This window comes from Ochotona curzoniae, unplaced genomic scaffold, assembly GCF_017591425.1.
Source record: "Ochotona curzoniae isolate NIBS_2020 unplaced genomic scaffold, NIBS_Ocur_1.0 scaffold_4701, whole genome shotgun sequence".
NCBI lineage: Eukaryota > Metazoa > Chordata > Mammalia > Lagomorpha > Ochotonidae > Ochotona > Ochotona curzoniae.
Window position 1 is genome coordinate 75082190 of NW_024467122.1, and position 11546 is coordinate 75093735.

Sequence of the window (11546 nt, forward strand, 5' to 3'; positions counted from 1 at the left end):
GGATGGGATGCTAGCACCACAGGCAGGTGCTATGTCATGGTTCCTTAATGCTGGAGTTTAGAGTCTGCCAAATCAAGTGTTACACAGATATGCCATTGAAACCATGGTAAGAGGCAAGAAGCAAAAGTACAAGGAGCTTGGTAAGGCAAACTCAGACCCGTACTTGGAGACCCAGGACAGTTTCCCTGAGTCGACCAATTCCACCAAATAAAGTTGGCTTTGTTTTGCAAAGCACAGAGCAAGTCGGCATGAGTAACTGTCACTCAACTCTCAGGGCTCCTGAGGAGCTATGGTGGTGGGAGAGCTTGTGTGGGGCTCTGTGGTTTGCCCACAGTGCCCCTGACCTTCCTGGTGAACTGGTCAGGGGCAGGAGGCCAGTGTGTTTCTGAGTGCTGCGATGGCCAGCAAGGTGGGCTTCTGCTTGCCTGCAGGCTATAGGTGCAGCAGTTTTAATCTGATCAGTGTCAGAGGTCCTGTGACGTGTCTCAAAATGGGAGCTAGGGGCTGCCAGTGTGCGTAGCCGGCCAGCATCCTAAATGGGAGCAGGTTTGAGTTCCTAACTGCTCCATTTCTGGATCTAGCTACCTCCTAATGCACCTGAAAAAGCAATGGAGGATGTCCCAAGTCTTTGTGCCACTGCACCCACATGGGAGATCTGGAAGAAACTATTGGCTCTGGCCCAGCTACAGCCATTGCAGCCTTTGGGGGAACCAGCAGATGGAAGACTCTCTCTCTGTTCCTATTTCTCCCTCTCTGTAACTGCCTTTTGAATAAATAAATCTTTTGGTCTTTTTTGAAGACATATTTATTTTTATTGGAAAGTCAGATTTACAGAAAGGAGAGACTGAGGAAAGATATTCTGTCTCCTGACTCACTCCCCAAGTGGCCATAATGGCTGGAGTTGAGCTGATACAAAGCCTGGATCCAGGAGCCTCTTCCGGCTCTCCCATGTGGGTGCAGGGTCCCAAGGCTTTGGGCCGTCCTCTGCTGCTTTCCCAGGCCACAAGCAGGAAGCTGGATAGGAAGTAACCTTGGAAGGCATGTAAAGCTAGGACTTTAGCCACTAGACTATTGCACAGGTCCAATAATTTTTTTTTTTAAACGAGAGTCTGACATTAGACTCTTAACTATAGAGGAGATCATTACATTCATAGTTTTGTGGAGCCGGCCCAACCTGGACACTACTGTCTCAATTCAGTTAATCTCCAGTAAGGCAAGGAAGGAGTTGATTTTCACCCGTCCAAGTGGAGGGAGAGGAACTTCAAGCTGCAGGAGAAAGCCTCACCGAAAGTTCCCCACCCACCCAGAAAGGGGATGTGACACCAGAAAGCTTTCAGGAGCTAAGGGAAATGGCAGCTGAGACAGGGGCTTTATCAGCAAGGAGGGCTCTCCTGCACCCTGCCCTGCAGGGCACCTTCCTCTTCCACAAGCGCTGCCCTCTGTCCCCGCTGGCACCTCTGCCTGCCTTCGTGTCCCTCCATCTCATGCTCAGTATGTTACAAAAGTCTCCTCACCCCCTGATCTGCCCCTTCCAGCTCACATTGTCTCTAAAATCTCCTGACATGGCCTCCCTTGTGTGTTCCCATCATCTGTCTTTTGTCAGCTTTATCCCCAAGGATTAGAGTGCTGGCCAAGTAGAACTGCTGGCCAGCTCCCAAATGTTTCCCATAGCTCACCCCTCTGCACTTCAGTGCCTGCCATTCTCTCTGCCCAGATGCCCTTTTGCCTCATTTCCACCTGCTGAAATCCCAGCCATTTGTCAAGACCCGAGTCAGATGTTGATTCCTTTGAGAAGTCCTCACCGCCCCTGCCCTCCTGTCCCCTGTGTCCACTCCTTGGCTCCCTCCTCACTGGGAAGCTTAGCACATCTTCTGCTGCCAGCACCACTGAGAAAACATTGCTCAAACCCAGTAGCCACCACTATGTCTTTGTTTCTGGAACATTCATTAAACATTGCTCTAGGCCCATAACAACTTGTCCAATCTCTGTTTGATTTTTTTCAGTAATCTTGTGGGGAAGCTGAGGAAGGATTGGCAAGCCGGGATGGTGCTAGCAGGTTCAGCAGAAACACCCAGTGCTAAGACAGTTAGTTCACTTCTCTAGACTGGCCAGGTCAGGTCAGCAAAGCTTTCTCACGCTGAGTCCCTACCAGCGCAATATGAGCACCAGGAGGTGAGTGAGACCCACGCCCAGGGCTCCATCCTGCTCTCTGTTTCCATGGGCAACTGAAGGGCTCTGGAGAGCAGACACTGACCTCAGGGTGGGAGGCTGAGATGTGCCCCTTGAAGCAGCTCACAGGCACCAGATGCCCCAGCCATAATCCTCCAGAAGTCAGTTCACTCTTCCCCAGGATGTCCTGTAGGCAGTGACAAACTACCATCAGCAAAACATGTTTGGACCCGATCGGAGGAAGAAGATCTAGAAGATGGACTGTTACCCATGACTATTGCAGTACCCCATCCAGATGTGCTTTACTCTAAGAAGAAAAAAAAAAATTTAAGCCAAGATCACAATTTGTAAGGAAGGAGAACAGAAGAACAGATCAAAGTAGAATGGGATTATCTGCACACCAGATGCTTCTTTGTATTTATTAGTATTTATTTATTTATTTATTTTACAGAAGGCACACAAGTTTCCAAAGAGTTTTCCCAATTTATTTGAAGTATTTTTATTCAGAAATTGGCATTGTAGTACAGAGAAATAAGCCACCATCTGTGATGCCACCATTTTATATCAGAGTGCAGGTTTAAGTCCCAGCTGCTCCACTTCCAACCTAGCTCCCTGCTAATGCACCTTGAAAGACAGCAGACGGTGTCCCAGTTCCTTGGGTCCCTGCACACACATGGGAGACCTGGATAGGGTTCTTGACCCCTGACTTTGGCCAGCCCAGCCCTGGCTGTTGTGGCCATTTAGAAAGTGAGGCTGCAGATGGAAGATCTCTCTCTCCCTCCCTCTCTCACTCAACTTCTCAAATAAGTAAATAAATATTTTAAAGAGGAATCAATAAAAATTTTTAAATTATTTTATTTCTATTTTAAATATAGTTATCTAAGTGTTTAGCCCTTTATCTGTTTTAGGAAAAGATCCAACAAATTTATAAAGAAGATATATAGGATTTTTAAATAAATGAGCAAAGGACATGAACAACCAATTCATAGCCCAAGACATATGAAGAACCTTCAAATATATTCAAATTGCCTTTTGCGCCATTGTGCCCAGGTGTTGCTGACCGTGGGCCCATGGCAGCCTGGGGGTGCGGGCTTGCAGGGGACCTAGGGGATGGCATTGGCAGGGATATTTAGGGACCTGGAGGCTCACATCCAGGCAGGCAGAGCAAGCCTGGGGATTTCTCCTCATGCTTGGTCCCAGGCGGGGTTGGGGAGGGCAGGAAGAGCCCTAGCTTATCACGCTGGCCTGGTGTGCTGGTGAACCGTATCTGGGAAACTTTGAATGGGCCTGGGTCTTGGGTGTTTGGAGGAGTAAAGTGTCACACCAGCATGTGTGTCAGAGGCTTGGGACCTTAGTGGGTGGCAGAGCTCCAGGCCAGCATACCACCTCACCAGAAGACTGGGCTCTATAAGGCTGGGCTGGGAAACCCATGTGCTTCTGGGTACAGGGACTGGGGATTGATCAGGGAAAAGGGGCAAGGGAATGTAGGGGAGGGAGGACCAATGAGGAAGAGTGTAACAGGTGAGGAATGACTTCTGAGGGACACCATCAACAAGGCCACTGTACTAGCAGGTAAGTGAGGAGGCTGAGACTGAGCAGTTTGGAGGGGGAAAGCTGGAGGACTTTTATAGGTCAGACCAATGCACCAGCCCACGTGACAGACCGCTAACACTCACCAGTACATGCTAAAGCTAGGGTTGGGGATCTACCTGGCAGGGCTGAATCACAGTACCTGCCAGTGAGAGTTGGAACAGGAAATAGGAGATGTTAGGTTGGACCACAACACTAACCAGCACGTAAGAGAACCAGGTCCAGAGGCAAATTCTATGGAGATATGTGGCCCTACCTCTGTGGAACTGCAGTTCTCCCTGGTTTACTTAAGAGCTGGGGGTAGTGACAGGCTGAGCTAGGCATGACCATGGAAGCCTCTAACACAGGTACTGAGGTTGAAAACAGTCTAGACTGATCCAGGCTGCAGTACCCAGAGATGTACCCAAGAAGAGGTTGTGGGGAGGACCAGGCTGCAACATTCACCAGCTCATACAAAGGCTGGGACAGATGGGAACATGCAAGATCTGGGTCTGGGAGTGAGCCTGGTGGGGGAACTTGGGGAAACTCCCCTCGTAGGCTATAGCTCCTGCTGGTGAGCATGTGACTCAGGCCTGAATGTTGATCAGGCCAGGCAAGGTAGCGCCACCCATTGGTAAATGTGTGAATTGGTTCTGGAGGGAGTGGACCAGGCAAAGCCAAGCCAACCTTTGTCCACTGGCATGTGAAAGAACCAGGCTGGAGTGTGGGTCATGCCAGGCTAGACTGTCACACCTACCAGTTTGCATGAGCTGGAGTGGGGGGTGGTGACCTGGGCTGAATATGACTGCAGTGTCCCTCAGCATGGATTTGGACTGGGTCTGGGGTGTGACAGACAGGGCTGGACTCCAGTACCCAGTGGTGCTTATGAGAGCCAGGGTAGGTATAGGATGGGCTGGGCTAAGTCTTGGCACCTGCTGAACCATGTGAGAACTGTGTCTGGGTGTGGACCAGGTGTGGCTGGGCTAAGGCACGCAATAGTAAGAACCAAAATGGGCGTGGGCTGGTTGAAATAGGCCACTGTTCCTGCTAGGATAGGAGATGAACTAAATCAGCCTGGGCCAAGGACCCACCAGTGCATGTGAGATCTGCCACTGGGAGGAGACCTGCGGGAGCTTGGGGAATCTTCTGTTAGGATGCAATACCTGCAGGTGAGTACAAGAACCAAGGCTGGGAGCAGCCTAGACCAGGCCAGGTTAGAGTACCCACCAGCATATGTGGAGGTCAGATCTGGGGTTAGACCAGGTTGGGCCAGTTTATGATAATCACTAGCATATCAAAGAACCAGGACAGGGTGCAGGATAGCCCAGCTTAGGCCACAATACCAACCAATTCACATTAGGGCTGGGACTCGGGGCTGGCTGGGCTAGGTTGCAGCACCCACTAGCATGAGCTACAAGTGGGAGCAAACTGGGCTGTGTCAGGCTACAACACCTACCAACAAATGCTGAGGTGAGGCGGGCCTTGCCAGGCTGGGCTTCAGTACCCACCATCATACGTGAGATGCTGGGGGAGGGTACAAGCCCGGTAGGGGGGCTGCAGGGAGGTCCTCTGCTGGGCCTCCAACTGGTGAGAGTGAGAACTGGAACCAGGGGCAGAACAGGCTAGGCAGGACTGTAACACCTGTCAGCCTGCAAGTGAACTGGGTTAGGGGGAGAGCCAGGCTGGGCTAACTGGCTATCCACTGGTGCATGCATAAGCCAGAATAAATGCAGGCTGGTTGGGCTTTGCCGCAGCATTAGCTGGAAAGTGCTGTGACGGGGTAGGGGTGGGGGGAATCCTGTCAAACTAGACTGCCGAGCCACCTAGTGAGAGCAAGATCCAGGACTGGGAGTGGACCCAGTAGGGGAACTGTGGGTACCTAATGGGCTACAACTCTCACTGGTGAGTATGAGAACCAGGGCTGGGGGCAGGCCTGGCTAGATAGGCGGTGGTACCTGCCAGCATGAATATGGTCTCGATAGTTGGATCTGTTGAGTTGAGCTAGGCTTCAATGCCCATGGACATGTATGAGAGCTGAATGGGATGTAGGACAAAATGGTCCAGGCTGCCACATATACTGGCAAACATAGGAACCAGGGCTGGGGGCAAGCCTGGAGGTTATTTGGATCACTCTGACTAGGTTGCAGCTCCTGCTGGTATACATGAGGCCTGAGTGAGTGGTGGGCAGGGTTGGGCTAGGCTGCAGCATCCATTGGTTTAGGTAAGAAATGGGACTGGAGACAGAACTGAACCAGCAATTCCAACTACCAGTGTGTACATATGCTGATGTGGGTGATGGGCTAAGCTGGACTCCATACTACAAGTATACACAAGAGTCAAGTCTGGGTTAACCTCAGACAGGGTTTCTTTGGGAATCCCCCAACTGAACCACTGTGCTCCAAATTCCAAAAATGAGGAGAATTGCAGGATCTGTGGTCTGACCATGGACTGCATGTGTCAGAACTAGGCCACCTCAGTGGCTTAGACAGAGCAGTGGATGGCATACTCAGATGCACAAAGAGAATATGGCGATCCATTGAGGCCTGCAGAGGCCATCTGGTACCATAGCAGAGGAAGAAGGGCAGAGCAGATTGGTCAACTACCCCAGCCGAGTGTTGACAACAAATATCTGGGTGAATGGAGACTCTAAGGTCAACTATGTCAGCCAATGAATCTTGGAAGGGTTTCCTCATCCTTGGAGTGGCGAGATCAACAGCATTTCAGAACTATCGAAACCACTTGAGCAGAACCCTCTGAGCATGCTCCACACTGGGGACCCCGGGGTGATATCAGGCGACCATTCCTCATCTCCAGACACTGAGGTGGTTGGGAGGCTGAGTGTGGTTTCTCCCTTTATCTCCCCTTCCTCCAGATACAGGAAAAAGAAAAAGAAAATTTAGAAACAAGATTCTCACCCACTTAATCCTTGACCTTTCCTATCCTAATCAACTACATAAACATCATCAAAAATATTTTTTTAAATGTCTAACCTTTGCCATAATAAAATGTGTGCAAATCTTTTCAATGTACTTTTAAAAAATGTATTTTTAAAAGATATGTATTTATTTATTATTGGAAAATCAGATAAATAGGAGGAGAGACAGAGAGGATCTTATGTCCGATCATTCACTCCCCAAGTGGCCGCAACAGCCGGAGCTGAGCTGAGCTGATCTGAAGCCAGGGGCCAGGAGCTTCTACCAGATCTTCCATGTGGGTGCAGGATTCCAAGGCTTTGGGTCGTCCTCGACTGCTTTCCCAAGGTGCAATCAGGGAGCTGGAAGGGAAGAGGGGCTATCAGGATAAAATTCGGCGCCCATATGACATCCCAGTGAGTGCAAGGTGAGGACCTTAGCTGCTAGGCTACCATGCCAGGCGCTAAAATGTCTTTTTTTTTTTTAAAGATTTATTTTTATTATTATTATTTTTTTATTGGAAAGGCGGATATACAGAGAGGAGAGACAGAGAGGAAGATCTTCCGTCCAATGATTCACTCCCCAAGTGAGCGCAACGGCCGATGCTATGCCGATCCGAAGCCAGGAGCCTCTTCCGGGTCTCCCACGCGGGTGCAGGTTCCCAAAGCTTTGGGCTGTCCTCGACTGCTTTCCCGGGCCACAGGCAGGGAGCTGGAAGGGAAGCGGGGCTGCCGGGATTAGAACCGGCGCCCATCTGGGATCCCGGGCGTGCAAGGCGAGGACTTTAACCACTTGCGCCACCGCGCTGGGCCCTAAAATGTCTTTTTTTTTTTTTTTTAAGTAAATAAAGTTTTGATGTCCTGCACTGTTTGATTTATGGTGAAACTGAAACTGTTACCCGCTGAATTTTTTATTTTAAAGATCTATTTATTTTTCTTGGAAAGGCAGATTTACAGAGAAAAAGATCTTCCATCCGCTGGTTAACTCTGCAAGTGGCTGCTACAGGCAAAGCCAAGCTGATCCAAACCCAGGAAATTCTTCCAGATCTCCTACACAGCTGCAGGGTCCTAAGGCTTTGGGCCATCTTCTGCTTTCCTAGTCCACAAGCAAAGAGCTGGATGGGAAGTGGGGCACCCAAGACACAAACTGGTGCTCATAGGTGATCCCAGCATATGCAAAATTAGGATTTAGCCACTGAGCCATCATGCTGGGCCCTACTCTCTAAATTTGACCTTCAAACCACCACAGTTGTTTTGGAAAAAGAGTTCAGCAATATGTCCCAAGAGCCATAGTCTTCCTCTTTCACCCAGTAAAGCCTTTCCCAGGAATTCCTCTCTTGGAAAAAAAAAAAAATCAGCACACGCAAAGCCATAATGAGATCATGTATCATTTTTTATAAGGATCTATTTTACTTAAAAAGACAAAGTTACAGAGAGAAGGAGAGACTGAGAGATCTTCCATCTGCTGGTTCATTCTCCAAATGACCACAATGGCTGGAGCTGAGTTGATCTGAAACCAGGAGCTTCTTCCAGGTCTCCCGCATAGGTGCAGGGGCCCAAGGACCTGAGCCATCCTCCGCTGCCTTCCCAGGTTGTAAGCAGAGCTGGATCGGAAGTGGAGCAGCAGGAACTTGAACAGGTGTCCATGTAGAATGCCAGTGCCTTAGGTGAAAGCTTAGGATACTATACAGGCACTGGTCCCCTTGGAAAGAAATGCAAACAAGATCTTGCTGACTCATAAAGGAGTGAACACTATGTACCCACAGTAGTGGTCGTTGCGAAGACTCCTCAGGATCTTGGCAAATGTTTATAGCTACATGTTTGGGAATGAGGGGACAATAAAATGTAGAAGGTCACCCATGCCCTGCTGTAACTTCTTTCTATGTGTGAGCCAGCACTAAAGCAACCAACCTCCTCCCACAACCCCACCCATATACCCCCTCCCAGGCAAATCCAAATCTTGCCTCCCAGGGCAACAGTATGACACAGAGCTGAGTGGGACACTTATGGTTCAGGTCGGGGTCATCACTGGCCTGTATCTACAACAGCTTCTCCCCTCACCCCGTTCATCTTCCGTCTCTCATTGGAAGAATTCTGCTGCAACCTAAGTCAGATCCGCCAGCCTCTGCCCATGACTGGCTGGCTTGTAGCCTGTCTCTTTCGAGGTAAAGGCTGATGCGAAGCCAGTGAACCACAGGTCCCTGCTTGCTGTGGTCCCACCATGCCTCCTCTCACTGTCACTTCCCCCTTCAAGGCACACCTGTTCTTTGAAGCGGCCACACCTTCTCCCACCTTGGCACTTGCTGTTCCAGATGCCTGAAAGGCCTTCCTTGTAGCTCGCTCTCCAGCCGCTGCTACCTCCGCCCACGGACTCTGTGTCTACATATTTGCCCCCAGGCAGTCAATAAGAAGGGAACCATACAGCTCATGGGGTTCCTGGGGCTTTTTTCCCTGACACGGTAGGCATGTATTGTCAAGTTGTATTAATTCTGCTGCATGCCAAAATGACAGTGTGTTGATACCATCCATCTGTTGATTAACACCTTTCAGCAGCTATGAGCCATGCTGCTTTCCTTTCTCCTTGCTGAATGTTCCTTGTACAATAAAAATTAATGTGTCCCCAAAACATCCTTGTACTTTGACCTTGTAGAAGTGTCTGTGTCCTAAGGTCGGCATAAGGTCTGCTTATGAACACCTTCATTCACACACACACACCATTCAGCATCAAAGGCTGGGATTGCACCCTTCCCTGGAGCAGTGTGACAAGCCTTCAGTCCAACTCTCTCTTCCTTTATCACACCTCCCTGGCAGTAAATAGGAGGCCACCTGGGACCTTGCCATGTGGGAAGGATCTGGGCGCCAGGGACACTTGTCTCCTCGCCCATCTTACTGCACTGGCCTCATGTCATTGGTTTTTAGGTGGTACCATCCAGATCTTGGGCCCAGGGCACCATGTCTCTACCATCCAGGTCACACTAAGAGAACAACTGGCGTTTGATGACATTGCATCACAGAGGCCAGGAGCTGGTTAAGGAGAAGCCCCATGGAGCGAAGGATGCACTTGGATTTGGCATGCTTCCTCCAACCAATGGTGTTTCCTTCCTGTCTGATTCACTCACTGGGTGCTTGGCTGCATTTACTCCTGTCTTCCTGCCAGTTTTTGAAATCACTTCCCAGGTGTGAGTCAGAAATAAAAACATGAGTCTGGTGCAATAGCTCAATGGTTAAATTCTCACCTTGCAAGCACCAGTATCCTGTAAGGGTGCTGGTTCATATCCCGGCTGCCCACTTCCCATCCAGCTTGTGGCCTGGGAGAGCAGTAAAAGATGGCCGGCCTTGGGACCCTGCACCCACATGGAAGACCCAGAAGAGGCTCTGGGCTCCTGGCTTTGGATTAGCTCAGCACTGGTTTGTGTCATGGCAGCTCTGTTTCATATCCAACTCCCTGTTTGTGACCTGGGAAGGCAGGAGAGGATGGCCCCAAAAGTATTGGGACCTTACACCTGTGTGGGAGACACAGAAGCTCCTGGTTCCTGGCTTTGGCTCAGCTCCAGCCACTGTGGACTTTTGGAGAGTAGATCAGCACATGGAAGATTTCTGTCTCTCCTCTCTGGAAATCTGCCATTTCAATGAAAATAAATTAATTTGGAGGGCCTTAATGAGGGCAGTAACAACTGGCATCGAACAGGACTTTGTTGTAAACAAGTAGACTTGTCTTTATTGGTTTGAGGGACAAGCAGAGCTCCCTTCTGCTGGTTCACTCCCAAGATGTTGGCACTGGATGAGGACTTGGGGTTGAGGGGGCAGAGCCAGCAGCTGGGAACCCAATCCTTGTCTCTCCCCTATGGACAGCAGGGACCCAACTACTCGAGCAATACCTGCTGCCTCCCAGGACACACATCCACAGAAAGCTGGCACTGGGAAAGCTACGAGTTGAATCCAAGCATTCCAATGTGGAATCTGGGCATCTTAACCACTAGGTCAAATGCCCATCTCCCACCCCCACCCAGAGGATTTTCTTTTAAATTTTATTTTTGGGGGCTCAGAGCAGTGACCTAACAGCTAAAGTTCTTATCTTGAACGCTCTGAGATCCCAAATGGGCACCGGTTCTAATCCTGGCAGCCCCACTTCCCGTCCACAAGCTCCCTGCTTGTGGCCTGGGAAAGCAGTCGAGGTTGGCCCAAAGCCTTGGAATCCTGGACCTGTGTGGGAGACCCAAAGGGAATTCCTGGCTCCTGGCTTCAGATTGACACAGCACCGGCCACTGCAGCCACTTGGGGAGTGAATCATAGGATGGAAGATCTTCCTCTCTATCTCTCCTCTCTGTATATCTGACTTTGCAACAAAAATAAATAAATCTTTAAAAAAATATTTTGATGATGTTTTACATAGTTGATCAACTTAGAAGATTTTTTAAAAAATTATTTATTTATTTATTTTATTGGAAAGGAAGATTTACAGTGAGACAGAGATCTTCCATCTGCTGGTTCACTCTCTAAATGCTACACTACAATAGCTGGAGCTAAGCCAATCCTAAGCCAGGAGCCAAAAGCTTCCTCGGGGTCTCCCATATAGGCACAGGGTCCTAAGTACTTGGGCCTTCTCCACTGTTTCCCAAGCCATAAGCAGGGAGCTGGATCGGAAGTGGAGCAGCCAGGCTTGAACCAGATGGAATGTCGACGCTTGCGGATGGATAATTAATCAGTTAAGCCATCACACTGGCTCCTCCAAAGATATTTTAAAGGAAACTTTCTAGCTAACTAAGTGGCTTTCATGTATCTCCTTTTACAGATGGGGTTCCCTTACCCTGAAAACACAGCCTCTTTATAGAGATTCTGGCTTTCCACTTACCACACTTGGGTATGCAGATGAGCAGCAGGTGAACACTTGAGTAAG